The sequence below is a fragment of the Anastrepha ludens genome, chromosome 5 (assembly GCF_028408465.1).
Source record: "Anastrepha ludens isolate Willacy chromosome 5, idAnaLude1.1, whole genome shotgun sequence".
Lineage (NCBI taxonomy): Eukaryota > Metazoa > Arthropoda > Insecta > Diptera > Tephritidae > Anastrepha > Anastrepha ludens.
In genome coordinates this window covers 86,138,558-86,165,683 of record NC_071501.1, presented here as the reverse complement: position 1 = coordinate 86,165,683, position 27,126 = coordinate 86,138,558, and the positions used below count along the sequence as shown (strand labels likewise).

The following is a 27,126-nucleotide window of genomic DNA, read 5'->3' as shown; positions in this document are numbered from 1 at the left end:
AAAAAATAAAAGTTAAAGATAACATTGACCTTCTTTTGACGAGCGATTTCAACGCCAAGAGCCTGAAATTCTTGAAGCCATTGCAATATTCCTCCGGAGGAGCTGAACTGGGTTTTTAATAAACTAAAAGAATCATGGACGCATTTTTGTTATATTTAAAGAAAGATGTGATCTCAAGCGCGAAGGATATAATTTACCTAGTTTGGATTGGAGTTTCATCATATCTGCTGTATTCCCGACTACTGATTAAATCGCCAGATCGTCGCCGTATAATAGAAGGTTGCAAGAACCAATGCCATTTATAGCAGCAATAGACCCTGAATGCTACTTTGTGCTACGTCAGAGGTGGCGCAAAAGGGTTCAGATTGATGGTCATCGAGTGTGAGAATCCAGCGCATTCGAAATAGGATTAAGCAGAAAAGTAGAATAAAAATCCAGCCAAGCGATCTGGTCGATCAACACCATATGGGACATTTTGACGAAGGCTTTTGGAATAATAGTGTGAAAGTTTTGTAAAAAAAACTATACTATTTAAAAAATTATAACTACTTTTAATTTTTTTTTAATTTTCGTACATTCAGTTTTGAAGCTCATTAATTTTTCGAGTAACGAGGCGGATATTCCATCTAAAATTTGAAAAATTCAATGAATTGTTTTGTGTCGCTAATCTCATTCAATTTGTGTGTAAAGTTGAACAAAAAAAAAAAAAAAAATCCAGAAAATCCCTTCGAAAATTTAAGAAATTTTTATCAGAATTTTAAGGCGTGACGTCTTCTATGTAGTTCATTCCATTTTAAAATAATAAAGTGAAAATTTTAACAAAAAAAATTAACAAGATTCAAGAAATTTGAACCGAAATATTTAGATCTTATCGATTCTTGAATCTCAATCAATTTTAATATAATGTTAGGGAAGATCTTTGGAAAACTTTTAAAAATTGTATCCCTTTTTTAAATTTTCGTGTATGCCGTCTTGGAGCTCATTAAATTTTTGGGCTCATTAAAATTTCGGCAAAGCTCTCCACAAAAAATATCTGCCGTTCGGAGTCAGCTTGAAACTGTAGGTCCCTCCATTTGTGAAACAACAACGAAACGCACGCCATAAATAGGAGGAGGAGCTCGGCCAAATACCTAAAAAGGGTGTGTGCGCCAATTATGTATATATAATATGGCGAAAATTCCATTGACTATTTTCAAAATTATATATAGGTTTTTGAAATTTTCCGGTATGAAGTCTTGAATTTCATTAAAGTTTTTTATAATATAGAGGAATTTTTAAATGAAAAACTTTACAAACTTTCATCAAAATTTTAATCTGTATATTTAGAAATTATGGGACCTGCAGTGATCCAAGCGATTTAAATTTTAGTGTAAAATTGTGAAAATTCCATGTAATATCCTAAAAAATTAAACAGATTTTAGTTTTAAGGTATACAATCTTGTAGCTCATTCCATTTTAAAATAATAAAGTGAAAATTTTAGGTAAGGAAATTGTAAAATTTAAAAAATTGTACCCGTTTTTTTTAATTTTCGTACATTCAGTTTTAAAGTTCATTAAATTTTCGAGACAAGAGATTTAAAATTTTCAAAATTGTAATTAAGGTTTTTTGAAAATTTTCGAGCAGGCAGATTTTCAAAGAAAAAAGTCGCAAAGTCTGAATCGGAATATTTAAGGTTTATCGTCTCCTAAAACTCATAGAGTTTTTATATAAATATAATAAATTTCTATCCAAATTTTTAAAATATTAAGATGTGTTTTTTAATTTTTCGGGTATGTAGTATGGAATCTCATTTTATTTTCAGGTAATGTGGCGAAAATTTCATCGACGAACTTTATTCAGAGTTTGTTTTTAAATTTTCCTTGGTTTTCAAAAATTTGTGTATAATCTGGTGGAATCTTCATCAAAATTTTAAGAATTTTAATCTTAATATTTAGAAATTATGAGGCCTCCAGTGTTTCAAGCGATTTCAATTTTAGTGTAATATGTATAGTGAAAATTCCATCGCAAAACTGAAAAGAATTTTAAAAAGATTTTGTAGAAATTTTAAGCTGTTTATTCTTTTAATTTTATGAAAATTTTAAGTAAAAAAAATTGTAAGCCCAATTTATTTTTTTTTTTAGTCTTCTTTTGAAGCTCAGTGAATTTTCGAGAAATCAGACGAATATTACACCTAAAATTTTTAAAGTTTTAACTAGTTTTTTTGAAATTTGTTGAGTATGCAATGGTGAATCTCATTCCATTTATGTATAATGTGATGGAATTTCGAAACAAAAAAAAAAAAATATATATACAATGTTCCATTAGAAATTGAAGAAATTATTATCAGATTTTTTACAAATTTCAAGACTTGAAGTTTTGTATCTCATTTCATCTTAGAATAATACAGTGAAAATATGCATAAAAAAATAAACAAAATGCCATAAAAATTTCAGAAATTTGTGTCATAATTTTTAGAAATATTAAGGTGTGAAGTTTTGCCTTTCATTCCATTTAAGAATAATGAAGAGAAAATTTTTATCAAAAATATTGACAATATTTTATCAAAATTTAAATCTGCGTATTTAGAATTTATCGGGTATGCAGTGCGTAAAGCTCATTAAATTTCAAATTCCATCAATAAATTTTAAAATTATTTGAAATTTGAAACATTTTTATCACAGAAATTTTTCGGCTATGCAATTTTTGTGTGGTGGGGTGAAAATTAAATGTGAAGTGATACTTTAAGGTAATAAAAAAAAAATAAATCAATAAAATAATTAATAAAAATAAAGGTGTTACCAGATATGTTCTAAACTACCCATGGTACTTATATAATTAAATCTTATAAATTTGCTAGTTTCAAGTTTTAGTTTTCTTTTTAGCTTATGTTGCAAACTGGGCTTACCGCTTTTTTCTGCAATACCTTTAGCTTCATATATGTATGTATGTGTACATGCCTGTATGTATGGAGAAGTATTCATTTATTATTTTTTGCGATGCGAAGATGCTTTTAATTACTATTTGATATGTGTAATTTTACAAGTATTATTTATAGTAAGTACATCTGGATATTTCAAAGTCAAGTGAAAGTATTGAACTTGAGCTACAATTTAAGAGGAGTAAAGCAAAGCATTTAAACAATTAAGAAATAAGAATATCAATGCAGCATAGCTGTTGTACAATTATAAATAACATTTTTGCTTAAATAAGTTTTTCATATTTCATAAATAAAACTTTTGCACTAGATATTCGAAGCGTTACTAACTTCAAAGTGTAAGGGAACAATTTGTGGAACAACATCAAGACGCACATCACAAATAGGAGGAGGAGCTCGGCCAAAGCCCAAAGAGGGTGTACGCGCCAATTATATACATATATATATATAAGGGAGACAAGTAAGATCGAGGGACTTTAAAAACAGCCATAATTTTCCTTGTTGTAATAGGCTTGTCTCTCCCTGGAGATACATACATATATACTACTATATATAGAACACACTATAGAGAGGATAATAAGGTGGTACCGCTACTTTGCTCTCAGCGAATTCGATAAAATCACTGTGTGTGGAACGTCGCATTTGTGCAATTTATTCGTGAGTTATTTGTGTAATTTTTTCTTCTTCTTGCAGTCCTGTTTGCATTTTTACATCTCTCTCATGTAAATGCATCAATGTGCAGTCACGCACTCTCTGATTGGCTCAATCTTATTTCTATTATTTTTGTATAGAACATTACATCTAAGCAATATTTTATGTGTGAGTACAAATTGAGTAACAAGGAATAGTGACAGAAAAATATGGACAGAAAAATATGTAGAGCGTTTGAAGAAGTGAATGAACAACAAAGTAAAGCGGTATCAGACATTTTCGACTAGCAAGGGTTTAAGAAAGCTCGAAGTATTTTTTATTTGGTTACGAGGAGGAAACATCAAAAGCCTTCACCCTGTAGGCGTGGGCGTTTATCCCGAACAAGGCTTTCTACGCGGGCATTTGAACACCCGCCATCCCACACAAGATTTAACCAGAATATGTGCTCGACCATCACTACCGACCATACAGTCGTGACGAGCCTCAACCGCATTGACTGGGAGAGGAAAGCCCAGAAACGACAGCAGCAGTTGCAACTGCAGCAACAACAGCGGCAGCAGCAGTAGAAGCAGAAAGATAGATTAAGTATTCAATACTATTAAAATATTTAATTAATTAGCTACCAACGCCAGCTACATTATTTCTTACGTAATGTACTTGATCCAGCTAAGTCATAATGCACCAGTTTTCAGGAAGAAAGGAAGAAAAAAAATAGCCTTATAAATAATATAGTTTATAATATAGTCTATTCGTTTGTTAGTAAGTTTTTTTTGTACCTTTGCTAGCAGGTGGACAGTGGAGATCAACTGTTTTAGACAAACGGACGACAGGTACAGACGCTTGAGTCAAACATTCACAACAGTACCAAACTGAAGACAAGACAATAGTTTATGAGTATCGGACTATTGCACATTCTCCGATGTTTCACTTCCTCCACAATGGTCTGAAGAGGCAGTGGGAGAAGTGAATACTATGGATGGCGTAAAGTCTCCATACGCCCATAGGAGCGGCACCTGGATGCAGGAACCTGTTGTGCCTATTGACATAAACGCAGCTCCACCTAGAAGATATGTTAACGCGCTCCCAGGGTGGAAATCAGTCAAGGAGGAGGAATGTTATAGTGTTTGTGGGAGTATGCCCCACATACCATTGGTGTGATGGCACTTTTGATGACTAAAAAAAAAACAGGCCTCCTACCGCCCATGTACCGATTCCCTCCCGGTACTGACGTTAAGTAAATCGTCGGGGAGCGGTTAAGCAGTAGGATTTACGACAGTTAGTATTCTCATGCAGTGCGTCAAAAGTTGTATGTATATACTTTAATCTCCTCACTTTTTCTCTTGTTTTGCCTATTTCACAAGGAAACCACCCCAGTTGAGCCTGTTCACATCTAGGAGTCTTTTTTTTTTGCCAAGTATCATCTGTTTAGCTGCCGCTACCCTCGTAGACGTCTGCGAGCTTTAAAGCATAATGTACAACACTGATTGTTGCATTGTCCCACGCATACTTTGAAACCATCACGAAGTTTTGTGTTATGTTTTCTGGTGTTATCGGATCTTCTGACAGTGCGACTAAATCACATCTGCTAGTAGCAAATCGTTGGCATACAAAAAACAAATGCCTTGCATCTTCCTCTTCATGACATACTAGACATAAACGCGACTCACTTATCCTGAATCGGTGTAGGCACTTCTGGCAGCAGCTATGACCTGTGAGAAATTGTCTTAGCTGCAAATTAAGCTCACTATAGCTTTGAGTTAGCCATCTTCCGATGTTTGGGGAGCGTATAGGTCAATTTTCCTTCCGTCGAGTTGCCGCTACGCTGCTGCCATTTATGTAAAGATGCAGCCTTCGCTTTATCTATAATCCTTGATTTGTTAGTGCGGTCTTGCTTTTTTTGCACCTACACTCTCGAGCTTCATAAAGCAGGAATGAATTTAGAGGTGATGCCTTTATTAGGATGAAATATTACACTGCATGCTTCGTATTTTTCATACCTTCATGTGTCGGATTATCATCTTAGTTTGGTCATTGATAATTGTTTCTGAGTTTGAAAATACAGGAACTAAACTGTTTTTGTGTTTCGAAAAAAAGGTTTCTTAAAAAATTTCATTTATATGCTTAAATTAGATGAGGGCAGTTTGTAAAAGCAGATAGTGAATAGCTTGTGGAATATTTATTGTATAAATCCTTTGTTATAAGTTCTTTCTTTCCCGTAGCGAAGTCGTAAGAAATCTGTTGATTACCAAGTAGTTCATGCAGTCCGAATGCGATCCAATATAAATAATTAGAAACTTCAAGGGGTTCGCTTCCAAAATTTTTTTGATCTTCATACAGCTCTTAAAATAATGAACCGTTTTGGGTGAAATATCATAAAATAGTTCATTATTTCAAACTAAGAGATGAACTAGCAACACATTTTATTTAAATTTATTTTTTATGAATCAGTACTTTTTGGCTCTGAAAAATTATTTAATAAAAAAATGACTTTATAAATAAATAATTTTTAGTAATTTATCAAATATTTTTTATGAAGCCGAAAAGTCTTAGATAGACAAGTCATGAAAAATTTTGTGGTAAATATTAATTTGCCGACTAGCAAATTTCAGCAGTAATTCTTCTTCTCCACATCACCGCTGCCTAGGACAATGAAAAACTGCCTCCGTCCTGGGCAAAAGTCATCTTCGCGAAGCTGTCCAAGAAAGGCGATTTGCGTGACTACGGCAACTGCCGAGGAATAACTCTACTCAACGCCATCTAAAAAATTCTAACCGCGTTCTTACAAAGCAGACTTCAATGTATCGAGCGCCACTTAAGGGACGAGCAAGCTGAATTTCGCCCTCATCGCTGCGTTGGCTGGTCAACACTCTCTTTATTATAGTATAACAATCAGTTGAATGGTGCTCTTCGCTTTACATGCTGTCCGTTGACTTTAAGAACGCATTCCACACAATCAGTAGGCTGGTGTTGAGTAAAAAGGGAGTTCCCGCTAAGATAATATACCTCTTCAGAACCTTTTACGAGAGCTCCGAACTGGCAATGCTTCACAACGCAAACTCAGCGGCCCATCCACTACCAATGCAGGCGTAAGGCAAGATTGTCCCCTATCAACTATTCTGTTCACCATCGTCCTAGAGCGCGCTATAAGCCAATTGACTCTGCATAAAAGAGTCATCGTGTGGAGTTTTACCAGATATCTGGGGGACCTGAACTTCGCTCTCTCACACACTCACTGACATGCAAGTCGGACTTTAGGTTAACATCGCCAATACCAAAGCTATGAGTCAACCACAAAAAAGCAACACATATATTGGATGACAGATGCCCGGTGGAATTCCCTGAAAGCTTCTGTAACCTCGGCAGAACAGATGAAGATATCAACTGCAGGTTAAACAAAGCAAGGCGGCGTTCGGGCGAATGCATGCGTTATGGGCGAGTTCGCAAATCTCCAGACGTTCTAAGTTCAGCGATTATTCAGCTCATGCGTGAAGCCAGTATGTTTGTAGGGAAGTGTAATGTGGCTGGTTTCTAACACCATCACACAGAGGCTACAATCTTTCGTCAACAAATGCTTCCTCGTCATTTATAGAATATTCTGTGGATGTTGCGCGAGCTAGCAGATGCTAATATCACATGGGACAGTGCAAAAACGAACGGCTCAGAACTGGGTTGATAGAAGGTTCTTGCCGAGGCCCTAGCTCCCGAGCTAAGTGATTTAGGAAACAAAAAATAAATATAAATCGATCTCGAAATAAAAAATACGTATTTTTTCCTTGGCAATACAGAATAATTCTGAACGTATCATAACAAATATTCAGAACTTCGGCATTTTGTGAACAACTTTAGTGGATAGTGCCGTATATATGTTTTTTCTAAAATTTGTATCTAAAAAAAAATTTGAAATTTATTTATTTTACATATATTTATTTCGTGTCAATGCCTAAATTTATCTATTCGCATTTTACTGGCATCGATAACAAAGCTTTGGCTTTGGCTTTCGTCCTTGTCATCCAGTAATTCAATGGTGGCACGGCATTTATTTACTCCATTTAGCGTCATCCTATAATTATATGAATGAACAATATATAATTTAAAATTATTTGCTTAGTTGCCTTCACACAAAATGGTAAGAAAACCATTAAAGATATGAAACATAGGAGATGCGATAAATAAAAATCATGCAAATAATGAGAATAATAAAAATTTTCTAAAAACCAAGTATAACAAACAAGACTTAAGCAAATCTTCAGTTAGTTGCTTAGTGTTTTTGTTGGAGTTGGAATTAAACGAAAATTAATGTTTGCAAGAAGTTGCTTTACTCACTTGAACTGCATTTAAAAAACTGTCAACGGCGGCATAAATCTGTAGGCCTTGCCATGGCTGGACAACGTCAAGGCGCATAACACAAATTATAACTGTAAAGGCAAAATAGGCTCAAAGATTTAATTATTATAATTTTTTTAAAGGGTAATAATACAAAAAAAAATATACATATAATCTGCAGACTTAAGAAAAAAAAAACAACAAAACTCTAAACAATGGGAGAAATTATACAAAAGACTTAAGTAGCGAACTCAGACGATGAGATGAATAACTCATTAGAGCGCTTCTTTGGCAAGTGATTCGAGTATTTTAGACATTGGCGTAAATTTTTCTGAAAATTGGTTTATATTTAGGCTTGATTAGGTATGATAAGGAGTAAGCTTAAACATTTTTCAAAAAGAAAAAAAAATAATAACTTTGCGATTTATTCAATGTTAAAAATTTTGGTAAAGAGCTTTTTAAAGTGAAATATCTTCGGTTCTTTTGACATACATTTCTTTAAATTTCATTTTTAGTAAAAAAATACTTTTTGGAAACCATTTTTTTTTCAATTTAATTTTTAGTCTAGTTTTTTTAGCAATGGCAAACCTCCGAGTGTATTTCTGCCATGAAAAAGCTTCTCATAAAAATATCTGCCGTTCGGAGTCGGCTTGAAACTGTAGGTCCCTCCATTTGTGGAACAACATTAAGACCCACACCACAAATAGGAGGAGGAGCTCGGCCAAACACCTAACAGAAGTGTACGCGCCAATTATTTATTTTTTTTTTTTTAATTTTTAGTAGAAAATATTGTATATTTTTTGAAAAACATTTTTTTTAATTTTTAAAATAAAATATACTTTCTAGAAAACTTTTTGTTTTTAATTTTTAGTTTAAAATATACTTATGAAATTTTTTTTTTTGGAAAAGTTTACATTTTTTTGTTAATTTTTGGGAAAAAATTGTTTTTATCATTTTTTGAAAACACTCCCGCGCCCTTAATTGCTAAGATTATGTGCAGTAATCCCTCCAAATTTCATGGTAGTAAAATATTATAAAAAAATATACTCATTAGAATGTTGAAGTCGAAGAAATCTCCAGGGTTTGATTTAATAACTGCCGAAGTCCTCAAACAAGTTCCACGAAACATCATTACTAAGCTAACAAACATAATGAATGCTTGCTTTAAGCTGCAATACTTTCCAATAAAATAGCTGATGTCATCATGATTCTAAAATCAGGAAAGCCTCCAAACGATGTAGCATCATATCGACCAATATCATTGTTGCCCATCTTATCAAAAATTGTTGGAAAAATTTTTGATTAAGCGCCTGAGCAATATCATAGAAAATGAACAAATAATACCAACACACCAATTTGGATTTCGCGCGCGCCACTCAACTATTGACCAAATTCACAGAATTACTCGTATCATCGAGAACGCATTTGAAGAAAAAAATTTCTGTTCGGCTGTATTTCTCGATGTCTCTAAAGCTTTCGATAAAGTATGTCTTGCTGGTCTGCTGTGGAAAATAAAGAATGTACTGCCAACGAAATGTTTTAATATCTTAAAAACCCACCTTTCCGAGCGCTATTTTCGCGTCAGATACGAAGATGAGTTCTCTGAACTGAAAGAGATAAAATCTGGTGTGCCGCAAGGAAGTGTGCCACTGCTCTATCTACTTTTTACTCACGGCCTGCCATACAGCAGAAATTGCTTTACAACAACATTTGCTGATGACACTGCAATACTAATTGTCGGTAAGACAGAAATAGAGTCTACTACACAACTGCAGCTTGCTATCAATAAAATATACAATTGGACAACTTTACAAACAAAAAGACCAACTACCTGCCAATATACATAAACAGCATTAAAGTACCATACTCTAATACAGCAAAGTATCTAGTATCAAATGTAAAAAACCTCTAGATTTAAACTAAAAAATAAATAAAAATCAGTTAAAATCAGTTAAAAGTATGAATTGTATATTGCTGAGGATTAACTTAAATTATTTGTTGTAACAAAACTTCACAAAAATTGCTCGTTAGTATATAAATATATGTAATGTTATACTAGTTGCAATGAAAATACTAATAATAAAAAAAAATAGAAAATTTTATTAGGAAAGTTAACAATTTTTGGCAAATTTTTTTTCGTTTTTGGAGAACACCCCCTGTCAATTATGTGCTGTCATTCCTAAGGTTTTAATATAAAATTTCCATACTTTTTTGAGTTATATTCAAATACATAAAGCGAACGCGGAAACAATCAGTGCAAAAAATTGGCAGATAAAAGATTTCCTTAGAAACTTGGATGAAATTAAAATTTTTCCAAAAAAATAAAAATTTTTTTTTTTAAATATGTTAGGAAATATGTTTGATTCTAATAGTGCTCGTTTTAAAGCATCAGCAAATAAAATATTTCAAGACACTCTTGGAATTAGCTGGCTGGAAGAAATGACTTAATGTAAAGAATAATTTAATTTGATGGAACTTACGTAAAACGTTTAATTTTTATTATTTATTCTGTAAATTTGAAAAATTCGTTCACCGATATACTGAAACAACCCACTCTATTTATTGAAGCCCCTTCTACAACGTAAGCTACTTTCAGCAATAAGTGTCTCTCCGAGATTTCCTTACTGCTCACTACAGAACTCTTTGCTTGCAGAAGTATGTAAATTTAATTGATGAATAAATTCAAAAAATAATTATTTTATAAAGTCTTAATTCGTATCTGCAATTTTTGATGAGACCACAAAACAAGAAAACAACGCAAAAAAGCTCGCCATTCATGCGCTGCCAACGCCAACGTCAGCCGCAGCATAACAGAGCAGTCGCAGCGTCTAACTGCTAAGCAAAACTTCATATGCAATGCAGCACCACAAATCGGCAATGCTGCTACGCCGAAGCCAGCCAAAGTGAGGCGTCTGCTTAGCCGAAGTGATGCGCTCCCTGTGCTACTTCGTGAATAGAGTTGACGCAGCTGCTGACGCACTGAAGCTTACTGCGCCTAACAGTCTGCTGGACGTTGCTGTGGTGGCGTCGGTAATAAAGCAGCAAAGGCAGCATAAGCAGTGGTGACGATGACTTTAACGATGACGATGATGGTGGTGGTGATGTTGGTGTGAATGACGCGTTTTTTGGGGACAGCTATAAACTGTGGTAAGATCGTTGAGGCGATCAGTTGGTAAAAGTGTTGCGTTGCGTATGGTTTAAGCTGAAACTACCGCAGTGATTTCAAATTGAAAAATATAACTGCATAATCTGCTACAAATAATCCTAAAGGAACTGTGCAATAAAGAAAAACAGAGGCTTACGAAAAAACAAAACTCACAAAAGTATATTGCAGCTGTGAATTGAATACAACAACAACAGAAGGTGAATATCCTTGTGACTTTAGAGTGCGAGTGTGTACGTAAAGGAGTGCAAAGGGATGGAATGCGCATGAGTGGGAGTAGTGCATGAAGTGGCAAGGAACTAAATTAGCCACAGTCTGTGAATTTGTGTGAAATGATGAGTCTATGCTTATGTGAATGTATTTTTAAATGAGAAATGGGACACGCAATACAATATGTAGAAGAAAGTTAAATGCAACTGTTGAATGGAAAAAAGATTGTTTGAGATGCCGGCTATTGGAAATAGAGTTTGAAAGAAACAAATTTGAAGTATTGATGCTAAAAGTTATTACTTTCAAACAATAATAAATAAAAAGCAAAATAAAATAAGACGAAAGAGACTAAATCTGAACTAACCAAAAGTAACAAGAAATAAACAAATAAGTAAAAATATGTAAATAAAAAAAATTTAAAACATAAAAATATAATAAATAAAAACGAATGAAAAAAAAATTAAAATTCGATACAAAATTAAGTGAAATAAAATAAAAAAAATAAATAATAAAATTACACAACACAAAGTAAAAGTATTAAATGCAAAATAAAAGATATAAATAAATTAATTGAAATAAAATAATTTTTAAATATGAAATATGAATTTTATTGAGACGAAACCAAATAAGATGAAATAGTAAAATTACGTAAAAATAAGCTAGTAAAAATGTGTAGTCTAAGCTAAATTGAAAAAAAATAAAAATAAACAAAAAGTAGAAAATAAAAAAATATATCGAATTGAAGTTAAACGAAATAAAATAATATGAACTAAACAAAATGAAATAAAATAAAATGAAAGACATTAACCAAATAAGAAATAAGTTTTACAAAAATAAAAGAATATGGAATAATTAAAAAAAAAAAATTTAAGTTGAATTACATAAAGTGATAAGTGATATTATCAAAAAAATTCAATTGATTAAACTTCAAAATAAAAAATAAAAATAAACAAATAAAATGGATTAAAATAAATCAAAAACTATAAATAAAGTAAAATAAAAAAATTCAAAGAAATCACAATAAAATAAAACAAATAAATAAAATAAAATTAAATTTAAATAAAAATTAAATTAAATTAAAAAAATACAGTTTTTATTTGGTTACAAAAATAAGTTAATTTAAAATAGTAGAAAAACTTAAGATAAAGTAAATCTAATAATTAAGTAAGTACATAATCAAATAATAAGGAATAGCAAATTGAAGAAAACGAATTATTTAAAATTTAAATAAAATAAAATAAGTTAAAAGCTATAAGTAAATAAAATATAACTGTTAAAAAAAAGAATAAGATATTTTAAAATAATTGAAGGAAATAGGGTAAAATAAATCCAACAAATAAGTAAATAAATAAAATAATAATAAACAAAAAATAAAAAAATAAGAATCAATTTGAATTTAAATTAAGTATGAAACATAACAAAATTATATCTAATAAATAAGTAGATAAATAAATTAATAAATAAATAACAAAATAAAAAAAAATAAAAATTAAAAAATAAAAAATGTACAATAATTGAATTTAAATAAAATGGAATAAATAAATAAGAGAACCTTCAACAAAAGAAATAAAAAAATAGAAATTGCACTTTGTTACAAAAATAAGATAATTTAAATAATAGAGAAAAATTATAAAAAATAAATAAGTAAATAAATAAATTAATATTCAAAAAATAAGAAAGTATAAACATGTTAAATTTAATTTAAATCAAATTAAATAAAGTAATAATAAAATATAATTTTTATTTTGTTACAAAAAATAAGTTAATTTGAAATAATAGAAATAATTAAAATCGAACAAAATTAAACAAAACAAAAAAAAAAATATAAAAAATAAATTAAACGTCAAGTTGATTCTATATAAAATATAATAAATTAAATCAAACATCATAAATAAAATCAAAAGTAAGATGAGTTAAAATATAAAAAAATAAAGCAAAATAAAATGTAAAAAATTGTAGAAAATTACGAATATATAAAACAAAACAATAATTAAGACAAAAGAAAACAGAAAGTAATAAAATAAAAATATACAAAAACTAAATAAATAAACAGTTTAAAGCAAAATAAAAAAATCCATTAAAATACATTACAAAAAAATTAAATAAATTAGAAGAAATTAATAAATTTAAATAAAGTTATGTTAGGAATTAAGGAAATAAGGTAAACAGAAAGGAAATAAATACAAATAAAATAAATAAAAAATAAATAAAATAAAAAAATCAGCTAAATTAAAGTCATAAAAATTATGAAATTAATTAAATAAAAACAACTAATAATAAATTAAATAAGCAAATTCAACTAAATTATAATAAGTTGAAATCATACACATTACAAAAAAGGGGCTTACGAAAAAAATTAAAATAAAATACAAAATAATAAATAAAAAACTAAATAAATTAATTCAACTTAATTAAAATCATAAAAATTACAAAAAAGTAAAATAAAATAAAAATCAATAAATAATAAATTAAGGAAATAAATTGAACTCAATTAAATCATCAAAATTACGAAAAATAGAAATAAAATAAAAAAACAATAAATAATAAACTAAATAATTAAATTCAACTCCACTTAAATCATAAAAATTGCGAAAAAATATAAATAAAATAAAAAAAAATAAATAATAAACTAAATATTTTAAACTAAACAAAAGCTGATGGCCTAGCCGCTAATGCTTTTTAATTCATTCTGATTGATTACTTTTCCAATTTAAAAAAAAAATAAAAAATAAATAAATAAACTAAATAATTAATTTCAACTCAATTAAAACCATAAAAGCTACGAAAAATATATAAATAAAAATAAAATGGAGAACAATAAATAATAAATTTTGTAAATAAATTCAACTTAATTAGAATAAATCAAAATCCTATGCAAAACAAAAAAAGACGATAACAAAAAAAAAATTAATAAATAATAGACAATAAATTCAGCTAAATTCAACTAATTTAAAATTATACGCTTAAATAATTTGAAACATATATTAATATTTTTTTCTAATACAATAAAATGTTATTCACACTCTCAAATTAAATGAATACAGCTTCATCTCTAATCCAACTCCACGCCGACCACTCAAACATTATCACACATTTTCTAAAATACAAATCCCGCTGCCGAATGCTTCTAAGCTTCTACGAAAAAAATTGGTATTTTTTTTTTTAAATTTGTCGTGCTGCTAAAATCTGTGTCAGCCACTTAAGCACGTGATTCGTGAGCACTGCACGTTTCTCCAATTGTTTTTTCCGCACGCGCATGCAGATCTATGCACGCAAAGCTGCATATCCGTTAAAATCTCATGACAGATGCCCAGTTCAAAGAATTGGAAAAAAGAGAAATGGTTTCGAATGCGTGCTTAGATTACTTAAGAAATTTAGCGCAAAAGTTCAATGAATTAAATCTGCATTGGTTTGGTAAATAGAATATTTTTCCATTGCCATTTGCTTTTGATACGCTTTTTTGCCATTTATATTCACTTAACGCGCATGCGCCAACCCAACGCAAGTAGTCGCGCTTGCCTCTTGCACTTATACAGAGCAAGCAAGCGCACTCGGGGATGTGCCTTCGTGCATGTATTCGTATATGTATATGTATGTCAATATATACAAAATATATTATAAAATAAATTATGCACCTATTTGCATAATGCAACAATACACCAACCAGCTGGCTCAAAAGTACACCAACTTCTGTGCGAAAGCACCAGCTGTGCGAAGTTTTATATTTTTTATGCATAAATCTCTTCATTACTCACTGGCATTTGCATATTTAGAGCCAACTATGTATTCCTATTTGTCGACAGCTAACTTTGCATTTATGCATTCAGGCACACATGCATAAGTGTGCTCATACATACAAATACAGATTCACTTTGCATAAGTAAATAAAATTTGAAAATCTAAAAAAAGCAGTGTGGCTTCAATTTTTGAAGTAATAAAAATTTTCACAAAACTTGCAGTTTTAATTAATTGTAATTTGTTTTTGTGTTTTTTTTTTTGTACATAAATTATTTTTTATGCAAATTCCTTTCCTTTAAGCTCATTGCAATGCACTCGAGTGCATGCAACGAAGTGTTGCAATAAAATTCGCAATTACATTTAGATGGCGAATCGTTAATTAAAACCCGCGCTATGTTAATTTATTCACCCATAATTTTTCACATATAAACATAAAAACTAAAGATTCACATGAGCATGCACGTACTAATGCATAGCAAATTAATGGCTGATGTGTGTTGCAAGTGTGAATTTTTTATAATATTTCTATGGACTAATAAGCGATGACAAGTTGTCAGCAGACTTTGTATATAAATGAAAATGAGATGCAATTATGATTGTTAACTTCTAGTTTGTGGTGAGAAGAAACATTTGAGTATCGATGCAAATAGTTGCATAGTAAAAATCAATCATTAATTAAATCTGAAGAGCCATTCTAAGAAACCGAAACGATACCGATTTATATCCGATCACCTCAGCGGTATTCCCATACATATGTATGGGGAATGTCCCGGTCACAGCGGCTTATAGGGAAACTGCTGGGCTGATGAGCTGGCTAAACAGGGAACTCTAGAGACGGTTTCAGTGCAAAAGAAGAAGATTGGGGTTCCCTTAAGAACCTGTGGTCTGCTCCTGGAAATATGGGCCTTGAATCAACTCAGCGGGCGCTGGGCTAGTGAGCGAACGTGCAAGGTGGCGAGATCCTTCTGGCCTTAGGAGGCCAATACAGCCCCTGCTTTCGAGTTTTGTGGGTATCCTTACCGAACATTGTCCGTTAGTTGTCCGTGTGGGGAGATTTGGGATTGCCTCAAGTCCTTTCTGCAGAAGCTGTCTTGAGCACGAAGTAGAATGATCTCAGCACCTTCTTCTCAACTGCCCTGCTCTCGTCTGGCAAAGATTTCGACAACTGGGCTCTCATTTTTTTCGCTACGCCTGCGGATATAGCGGGTTTAAATATTATACATCAGGTGAAGTTCATCAGTAGCTTGATGCGGCTAATTGCGAAAGTAAATCAGCCACCGTCAGCAACGTCGTAAGTGCATGGCCATCATCCCCTATTGCCAAGGCTCCTTCTTCCTTCTCCTTTCTCCTTTCCCCTATATGGCATCACAATGGACGAACTTTGAAGATTTGTCTAAGTGGGCCCAAAGCAAGTGCACCCATTTAACCTAACCTATGGGGAATGTTTATGTTGCTAGCACAACTACAACAACAACAACCCCAAACCCCGAAAACTACGAGGATCGTATGAAAAGTCCGTGGAAAGTCAGAGAGATGGCACAACTGGTAAATATCGAGGTTATATTTATTTAGCAGCATCTGTCGGAAGAACACACACCAAGTTTCTGCCTGAACGGCTTATTTCTTTGTGCTTGCCACTCAATTGAATCGAGGAAGTCAAGTGGCTATCAAAACAGCTTTTTTCCATCACGAGCAGCAGTTGCGGTCGCAAAATTCATGGAAATAGGAATCCAACTCGTTTCATCTTCTTAATTGGCGCGATAACCGCATACGCGATTTTGGTCGAGCTTAACAAAGCGCGCCAGTCGTTTCTTTCTCGTGTTAACCGCCCGTTGAACACACCAAGTGAACCCAAGTCCTTATCCACCTGATCTTTCCAACGCAGAGAAGGCCTTGCTCCTCCTCTACTACCACCAGCTGGAACCGTATCGAACACTTTCAGAGCCGAAGCGTTTGTATCCATTTGCACGATATGACAGTCAGCCAACGTAGCCGCTGGATCTTTATTCGATGCACTATGTCTATGTCGCCGTACAGCCCATACCGCTCCCTATCCCATCGCCTACGATACTCACCTTTGCCAACATGCAAAGGTCCAAAAATCTTCTGCAGAATCTTTCTCTTAAACACTCCAAGCCACGTTTCATCGGATATTGTCCTCGTCCACGCTTCAGCGCTATACGTTAGGACGGGCATGATGAGACTCTTGTAGAGCTTGTGGAGTGTTAGTTTTTTTTTGTCGAGAGAGGACTTCACTACTCAGTTGCCTACTTAGTTCAAAGTAGCATTTGTTGGCAAGAAGTTGTTGAAGAATCTCTTCGTTAGATTTCCAGGCTAACATTGTTATCGGTGTTAATGCTGGCTCCAAAATAAACAAAGTCTTTTACTCGTTTCACACCCCCCTTATTCACCAGACTTAGCTCTCTCAGGTCCGTCGGGCTATATTTTATTCTCCAATTGGAATTTTCCCACTAAAACAGTTCCTCCTCTCCTTCTGGGGAGACACCCTTCCCGGTACTATTTTCTGCATTACTTCGGGTGCGCGCAGAACGGCAACCATAAAAGACAAAATTCTATTGAACCACGTCTGGGTCCACCGCATTTGTAGCCAGTTTTCGTGCTATAGGCTCGTCTTCGTGTGTCTCTGTCTGTGAGGCTTCGTTTTGATGCACTGTGGCGAGGCCTATCTTTTTTCCGTAGCACGTTCTCGATCCATTTCTTTATCGCGTTCCAGCTGTCATCGCGTTCGAGCATTTTGCTTATTATGTCGCTCGGCGCGATGTCGCCAATCTGCTCCTCAGAGCATCTCTTTACGGGAACCATCTGTTACAACTAAAAAACGAGTGTGTAGCGTCATCGCTCGGCGCTTCGCTGTGTATGCACTTGGTATTGTTGAACTTGTCCATGTGTTATAGGTATCTCCAGAAGTATCCGCGGCCCGAGATAAACTGAGTTAAGAAGTAATTCACTGCCCCGAAGTTCCTTGGGACGATTTGCCTATTTATGGAATGAGTTTTGGGCGTCCAACTGCCACTCGGTTCAGTGTCCCATCGGCTTTGACACCGCAGCATGGTTTGGCATCTCCGTTCCGCGACGCTAGTGGTGACATGTCTCTTCTTGGAGTCCAACACATCCATTCGTTCTCGGACCCTGAGATCGACAGTTATATCCTCGCTGATCACAACTGAGGCAACTTTGAGTGCCGCTGTTCGTTGCACAGCCTTCAGCGCTTTGCGTTGGGTTTTGCAGTTAAGCCCACTTCGCCATACTTCGCTGCCGTACAGGAAAATCGAGTTTGTCACCACCAGGATTAGCCTTCTTTTGCTCTGTGTTGGCGCACCGATATTTGTCATTAATCCTGTGACCTTTGCTGCTTGGGTAGTCGCATGCCGTATCTGGGCTCAGAAAGTAAGCTTGCAGTCAAGTTGAATACCTAAGTATTTCACTACGTTTTGCGTCTAGTGACGCGTCCCTAGGGACGTGTCGCCTATTTGCATGCTGACCTCAAGTGGCATGTGACTTCGCGTCATAAGGATCTCTTCGGTCTTATGTCTGGCGAGTGCCCCGCCATGCTACTCAAGCCATATTTGCGACCTTATCATAACTTGGTTCAACTTCCTCCAAGCGTTCTCAATGTCTCCGGCTGGTATGATCGTCCACGTATCCCACTAGATATATATGTATCTTCTACCATTTCTATGCCCAAGATCTCATCGTAGCTCAACCTGATATTTATAGAGGATGGCTCCGTGCACAATATGGTGACGCTTATGTACACAATGACCCAATCGGTCTGACATTAATACAAAGCTACTTTGAAATCCATTAGTGTCCGCATACTAAATAAGTAAAACTTAAAGTAAAGTTTTGCGAGCTGTAGAGAAAAATCGTTTGGTATTTCATCGTTTGATCAACGCTTGTACGGGAGTAGTCTAAATTGCGAATTCTTACATACAACAGCATTGGCATGATCTCATTTGTCGCACGCCTAATAATACACTGCCTCAATGGCATTAACTCGAATAACTAAAAAAAAAACAAGAATGCCTTATTCTACTAGTGAAAGTCGCACGTACAGCCGTAAAGACTTCCATGACATTTAGAATACAACTCGAAAAATACTAAGTGATGATACCCCTCTACAGCTTCTGGAAAAAGAGAAGGGCATTATCAGCTTTGCATACAAATTTCAAAATTATAGTACTTGCAGAAGAACTGATTTGTAATGCAAAGTTGCACTAACAAAATTTTGCAACCAAAAGAATTCAGTACACCTGTACACGAGTACTTACATAAAGTATGTAAAGATGCACTGTAAAAAGTTTCTAGCTCTCTTTTATTACTGTAATTATAGGCACTAACAAACTGCTTACACTCGTATAAATCTCCACATTCGTCATCTGTGAGTACAGACAATCGACGGCATTAATGATTTATAGTGCAAATACTGGTATACTGGATATTTATTGTCGAACATCACGGATGTGCGCAGCTACGGCTGCTCCTCTGCTACGTAAGTAATAAGTCAGTCTGCTCGATAAGTACATTAAAGACTTTCTTTCGACAAGTCGATGACTTGCACATTTTTTCGCTTGCTTCACTGCGTGCTTTCCCCTGTTCGTAGGAGAGTTCTCGTCACTCATCAGATAGCAGTAAAATATGAGCATAGCCTACTTGGCTACTTCTCATTGCGAAACATTTTTTCTTCTTGTTGCTTTTGTTTTTGTGAGTAACTTACTGTACTTATACAGATAATTCACAAAGAAATTGAGCAACGCAATTTTCTTTTCGCGTTTCGCATTCTGTACAAAATTTAGATTTTTCTAAAAAGCGAAAAATGTTCACTATCAATCGATCACGCCAGCAAAGTGTCGTTATTAAAAATGTTGTTTGCAATTTTTCCTGAAGCTTTTCTTTCAACGCATTTTGTGTTTTATGTGCAATGAAATGAAAAAGGAGACGTCGCCAAGGCAGCGTTACTGCTGTTGCTGCTGCTGCTGATAATGGGACAGAGGACAAGTTAAACCTGCTGCATGAAAAGTTGCTGTCACTTCAGCCAAAGCAAGTTACTGTTGTTACTGTTTTTGTTCTTGTTTTTATTATTGTGTTATCGAAAATGTTGCTAAAGTAAAAGTAAGTGGCAGCAATCAGCTTCATCAGCTTCATTGAACGGGCGACAGGCGGGAGCGTTTAACTTCTCCTTACGCGTTTACTTTGTTTTGAGCCTCTATGATGGCGCTTTTCAAGTAACTAGGCTGTAAATATAATAAATACGTATATGTACATGCATAACACATATTTAGTTGTGGAAAAAGGCATTAAAATGGTTGCAGTTGCATACTCGTTTCTTGATTGTTGCTGCTTTAGTCGTTGCCGGGACTCGGTTATTGGGACATTTTACTTTTCAGTCACTTTTACAAACTTGTTGCAAAATTACAGAAAAAAACAAAACAAAAACAAAAACGAAGCAAAAACTCGCTACAATCCGTATCGACGGATTGAAGCGAAAATAGTTGCAACATGTTGGCAAGTTTGGCGGGAAAAGTGTAAGAGAGTTGGCTGCTTGTAGCGCAATACGAAAATGAAATCTTGCGATGAGCGACTACGTGAGTACAAAATGCATCCGTGTCGTTGGCGTAGAGCCGGTGTTCCACTTTGAGTCTAAAAAAAACTAATTATACTAATAATAAACCCAACGATTGACCTCCTCCCACCCGTCTTGTATGAGTGGCGCAGTCTGCATGACGTATGACTAGATTTTTTTTCGGGTGCAGATTCAAGCAACGTATGAGTTTGTTAAGCATTCAGATTCGCTCTACAATTTCGCTACAATTTTTTGTATAGTACAAAGTGGCGCAAAATTAATCACCCCATCGGAAGAATTATAATTTTTGCAAAGGGCTTCTTACGTCACTCATATTTGAAACTTGTGAACTATACAGCTGCAGTATACAAACAGACTTCATTGCTTGTAAATGTTAGAAGATGGTAAGAGTACCACGGATATATTACAAGTAGGACTAGAGTGCCGTTTTGATACTATAATGTAGACCACTCCCTGCGAAAAATTACAAAATATAAAGGTAGAAAAACCATCTACAGTCATCCAGTGCTGTTGCTGTAGTGGAGGAGGAGGAGGATTTAGGCTCCAAAAGGCAGACTAAGAAACTTCAAGCGGCTAGCCGCCAAACCCAAACATTTGCAAGATAAGTGTTTGAGTTGTACGGAGGTCCAGGCTTCTCCGCATGAGTTCGAACACCAGTGACCGCACACCAGCCACTTAACCGTCCTGTTTCTACCATTCTGAAGCCAAAGAATTGGGATAGCACACGATAAGATAGAACTACTTCTGTCTTGCGCTTTTTAAGAACGAAATTGTGCAGTTTCCCTTGAACAATGGTCAAAGGACTCCATTGCCTGAGATGAGGACAACTGAAACCGGTTCTGTCGACCCTTTCCTAACAAGCTCATTTCCCTCTATGTTCCTATACCCTAGAACCCAGATAAGATCAATGTTTCCGACACGTTCGAGACGTTTGAGTTGAACAGAAGAGAGCTGCAATATGGCGACGACAGAGCCTTGATCGTCGCTTGACTTCGGAAAAAAAATTTATGTTTCTCTTCCAACAGCAATCCGACGGTATTTTGCATGTCTGCAGGATCGCGAAGACCTCTGCTTGAAAAATACTACTAGTTTTGGGCAGCTTAAGGACTGAAGTATTGGCTGATTTAGAGAAAACCCCCTCTCCCACTCCATATTCCATCTTGGATGCGTCGGTGAACACAGAGGCACCCATGTCCTTGCAGACTCTCCCCTCCTTCCAAGCACAACCTTCAAAACCTAGTTTGCGGATGGAGAGATCTGTATGTAGTACAGAGAAGGACAGAGAAATCTGCCTTCAAATGCTACCATGTCCTACAGGAGAGATTACCTCCAGAGTTCAACCTTCCTCCAACCTAATAGCGCTCTGAGTGGCAATGGGTTGAACTTGAGCCGGAGATCAACGGGAAGTAAGTGCAGAATGACGTTAAGCGCGGCAGTGGGTACCCAGTGATAACAATTCACTCTGCACTCTCTCTAATTTAGTGGTGTTATAGCCTTCCGAAGAGTCACCCACTAAACTGGGAAACCACATGTGAAAAAGTTACACATCCACTGGTTTGAGACCCCATTTTTTGCCGAACATAAATTTACAAGAGTAGAAAGCTATACTGGCACTCTTAACTTTCAAGATGCAGCTTCGAGTGGAGCTTAGGGTCAAGCATTACACCAAGATACTTGACTTTCGGCGAGAGACTAAGAAATAGGTTATTCTAAGGCTGTTCTAGGAAGTCGAAAAGGTCGAGGCTTGTTTTTTTCTGGTCAAAGCATCCACTCCGTTTTGTCAGAGTTGACTTTGAGGCAGCAACTGCTAGCCCTACGACTGAGTACAGCCAATGCTCCTTCCAAAATTTCAGACATGACTGAGGTGAAGAGTCCTGATATCAGTCGGAAAGATTTCCAACACCCAAAATCATTTCGTTTTTTTAAAGAAAAAAATAATTCACAAAAACAAAAGTGGATAATTAATTTTGCGCCACCTTGTATATATACACTGCGTTAAATAACGCTGTTCCGGTGCCATTTTTATGGGCAAGTTTTGACAATTTATTTCTTTCTTATTTAATTTTAATTATTTTTTATCTTTTCTCCTACAAAAACCATATAAATTCGAGTTTCAAACTTTTCGCAAATTTAAAAGAAGTTCAAGAATGGCCTATTAAATTTTAATATTATGAAGTGCAAATTTTAACTGGCTCAATGATCGGGTTTATTTTTGGCAATTTTGTTTTGTTGGCAGTTTTATGCATTTTTTTCATGTAACAAATGTTCGAGATTCCTAAGCCAGGTGTTGGAGTACGCAGATTTTCCAATTTTGTGTCAATGGATTGACTTGTTTAACCTTCGAATGCTCTTTTCTATACCAAAATCATGCGTACAAGGAAACCGCAAATAATTTTTTATATCAGAAACGAAATCTTCTAATTTCCTAATTTTCATAGAGCAATGAACTTTCCAACTTGATTTTCCAGCAATTTCATTTTTACACATTCATGTTTTTCGGTCAAAGGGTTTACTGTCCCCTGCACCTGCGCTTTTTTCTTGACTCTCGTGACCTCTGAACAATGTCTCTCAAAACATTTTTGCTTTTTTCCACTATCATCAAAGTCATCACCATCGTCGCCGACAACAGATTTCCTTAACTGCTATTGATTAATGGGCCTATCGCCGGTTTTTTCCTCACGCAAAGTGTTTAGATTTAAAAAAAAATTTGTGTAATTGTTGTCATTAACTGTTACCACCTCAACGTCACAACAAAGCCACTCTTTGTAACCCACTAAGTGAACTCTGCCACCAAAAAGCAAAAAAGAAAACATGATAAAAAGCTTAAAACGTGTGGTTTTCGTAGAAAGAAAAATACAAACAAAAACAAAAAAGAAAAAAAGCGAAAAGCAAATAAAAAATAAATTACACTCGTATGCATTCGACGTGCTGTACTTTCGATTATTTTCGCTTCGTTCACTTAAAATTTTTTCCATTGGCTTTTCGTAGTTGCTTAGCCTTCTTGTTGTCGTTTAGCAGCATCTGTTTGTAAATTATTCCTTATTTGTTTACTCATTTTGTTTTTGGCATTTCATGACTTCACAAGTAAGACTTTCGCATTTCATGCAATTGCCGTTGGTTAGCCTTATTGTTGTTGTTGTTGCAATTGTTGTTGGTGCGACATTTTTTTATACATGGCTGCGCATATAGGCTCATCTTCGTAGCGTCTGTGTAACAATTTAAGACCACAGCCTCCACCTCAATTGCGCAGTCACGGCCAAAACTGGCCAATAAAGAAGTACAGGGTGTTTAAAATGCGATTTGATTTTTTAGTAGAGTGACTAGTTTTAGCAATTAACGCAGTTCGATGGCACCACTTTTGACGGATGTTGGGCAGAAAATTTATACTTTAATGAAATGAGTTCGATTTCGCTTGTTAACCGCATAAAAATATAAAAAAATATTAATAACCGATAGAAAAATTATTTTTTTTTTTTTTTTAAATAAAAAGAAGGAACAGAAAAACACCAATGGAATAAAATTTTTCGTTTTTTGCAATAAAAATATATAATAAATTATAAAGAAATATTAAAAAAAACGATAGAAAAATTTTTTTTTTTTTTTTCAAAAATAAAAAAAAACACCAATGGAATAAAATTTTTTGTTTTTTTGGAATTAAAAATTTGTAAGACAAACTTTTGTCAACTGTCTTAATAAAAAATATGCATTGAGAGAGTTGTTGTTAATAGAGATGTTAGTAATAACATCAATGTCAAATAACATAAAAATAACAGAGTATGGTCGTCTCCATCGGATCCGTTGAGAAAAACGCTGCTTTAAGGGGAAGTTTTCAAAGAGAATAACATTAGGCTATTGGGAGCAGTGCGAGATATGCTAATAACATGTTTTTGGCCTATTGGAGTAATTTTTATGAATATCGATTATAAAGGGTTTTTCAATAAGGGCGGGTAGATGTTGAAATGGAATAAAATGGCGTTTGCTGTGTGGCACGTAGCGCCGTCCTGCTGGAACCACATGTCGTCAAGGTCCATATGGTTCAATATGGGCCATAAGAAATTGGAAGGGCCACCACGTCTACCGAAAAATGGGCGCAATGCGCGCAACGTTTGCGTTAATGAACACTCATTTTGATAATAAAGTTTTATCATTTGAACGTGCTATTTAATCGTGTAACCTGCCATGATGATTTGGCATAAACAACTGAATAATAAACAAAAGATATGACAGATGTCACCAAAACAAAATGGCTGCCACAGGGCGCCAAAATCGACCCGCGCCAATTGAAAAACCCTTTATTTACTATATTTGATTTGAGCTTTACAACCAGCGAATTCCCTGAAAGAATATTTTTCACAATATTCTCCAGCAATGCGGCCTTCAATATCGGCTCGAATTAACGTGCTCCGACTATTTTTTGTGGTGCCGTGGATATAATTTTTGTACATAAATAAATGAGAAACAACCGAAGCTTTAAAAGGCCAAAATAGAGCAAAATTGCCAAGATAGAGCTCCACTTACGTCTAAATTTCATTGAAAATCTCATCAATCCAAGCAAAATTCACTTAGGAAAAATCATATTTCACTCCTAAATTTTTGACCCTCTTACTAACTGCGTATGCCGATATGTGCATAATGAATTCTCTTTTAATACATAAACTTATAAATATATATGTATGTATGCATTTAACTTGAATTACCAAAAAAAAAATATTGTAATTCACACTTGAAATACCCTGTGCTTAAGGCATCCAAGCATCGAATGTTTGTAATTTTAATGTTGCTGTGCCTTGTGACTGGTACCTGTTGTAGGCGGCGGCGGCTGTATGCGGCCAGCTGACGTTCGCTGATGCAGACGCGACACATTTTTGCTTTCTTGAAAACATGCGTTTACTTGTGATTTCTTCGTTGGAATTTATACAGGTTTCGATTTTTCGCTTATTTGTGTGTTTTTATCTTTTATTAATGCAATTTTTTCTCATTTTTTGCTCACTTTTTCACTTTCATTGCTAAAAAGATTTTACTGTAGCACTGCAACTGTTTATTATTGATCGTGCAAAAATGCTGTGTTATTTTATGATAACTGCAAAAATAATTGGTGAATATTTTCAATTGATTTGAGCTTTACGAGTGCATGGCTTACTGTCGCGGTAGAGCTGTGAATCCACGTAGTATTCGCTAGGCCTTCAATGACCTTTTTGGTGATTTTTCTTGTTGTCTTTTATTCTTCCTGAAATGTAATTTTCAATAGTTTTATGTAACTTCCGCATTTTTTATTACTCATATTTGGTTTGCTTTAATTTATTTTTGCGTTTTAACGGCTGCAGGGGGTCTCATAGTAATTCAAGGGCTTGCATGAGGGGGATTAGCAGAATCTGGTTAGAATAAGCGCGTAATTAATGGTATTTTATTTAGAAGCAAAACTATTTCTTTTTGTTCTGCTTTTCACAGCTTCAGCTATTAATCTTCTGATATTTGTTTTAAGCACAAATTAGTTACATAAATAAATATTTTAGTTTTTCTTTACATAAATATTTCCCTTTACGTACACACTTAACTAGAAGGCTGTGCCTCAAATTTGAGTTTGTCAGCTTTCAAAAGTAAGCAGAACTTACTTAAAATGTATCATCAACAAATTCGAGTGTACATCAAAGCAAAGGCCATCGACTGGCTATCTTAAAAAAAACCTTTTTTATATTTTTAAGAATTTTTATTAATGAGTTTTGCTTAATTGGAAATATAACTTTCAATTAGTTGTGGAAAATTCAAATGAGAGCTTTAGGTGAGGTCAACCTGCGAAGGGTGAAATTCAGCGCGTACATCAGCAATTGCTATCAAGGTCCAAACCCGCAACAAGGTCCTCAAATCGCTAGCCGGCAGCAGTTGCAGCAAAGACAAAGACAAAGAAATGTTGCTGCCAACACTTAAAGCAATTGACCGACCGGCCTGAATTATGCTGCGCAGATCTGGTCGCCTAGCGCTAGTGATTCACAGTGTGCAAAGCTCCAGACCTGTCAAAATACTGCTATAAGGATAGCCACGAGATGCCTCCTGTCGTCTTCCCGGTAGCACCTTCACAACGAGGCTTCCGTGCTCCCGGTCAAGGAGCATAGTAAAATGCTTAGTAATTTCTGCTTGGTTGTTACCAAAGGAATGCCCTTACAGACATTTTCTAAAGCCTGATACATCTCCCAGGTGTCAGGAGGCGAGTCAGGAGATATCTCTTCAGCTACACCGCCGAGATGTAGCACAAAATACAACTGCAACTACTGGGCTGGACAGTATGTAGACAGACTCCAAACGACATTCATCGAGAGACTTTCACCACCTTCCTAAACTTCCGACCCCCGAATGCCATTATCGGAGGCCAACCACCATCTGTTGCAAACGAAAAGCTGCTGCTGTCTCGTGAGACCCGCGTAGCTTTGGCTCAATACAGTTTGGATAATGTAGCAGGTTAAACTCCTATTTATCCAGAATCGACCGCGAAATACTCAATATATGCTGGCATGTGAAGACACAGC

The 27,126-nt window shown here is 34.7% G+C and overlaps 1 protein-coding gene and 1 long non-coding RNA gene across 2 annotated transcripts in view; one reads left to right on the top strand and one right to left on the bottom strand.

The window, feature by feature from the left end:
* Nucleotides 1-7,537: 7,537 nt before the first annotated feature.
* On the bottom strand, nt 7,538-19,736 carry LOC128862842 (uncharacterized). The gene is made up of 3 exons (XR_008454555.1): nt 19,293-19,736; nt 7,890-7,981; nt 7,538-7,626 (listed from the first exon to the last, which is right to left on the bottom strand). It is a non-coding gene; the product is annotated as an uncharacterized LOC128862842 (long non-coding RNA).
* LOC128862841 (uncharacterized) overlaps nt 11,051-27,126 on the top strand; it is a 63,647-nt gene continuing 47,571 nt past the window's right edge. Inside the window, exon 1 of the mRNA XM_054101612.1 lies at nt 11,051-11,252. The gene's annotated coding sequence lies outside the window, so the exon portion shown is untranslated. The remainder of the gene's footprint in view (nt 11,253-27,126) is intronic.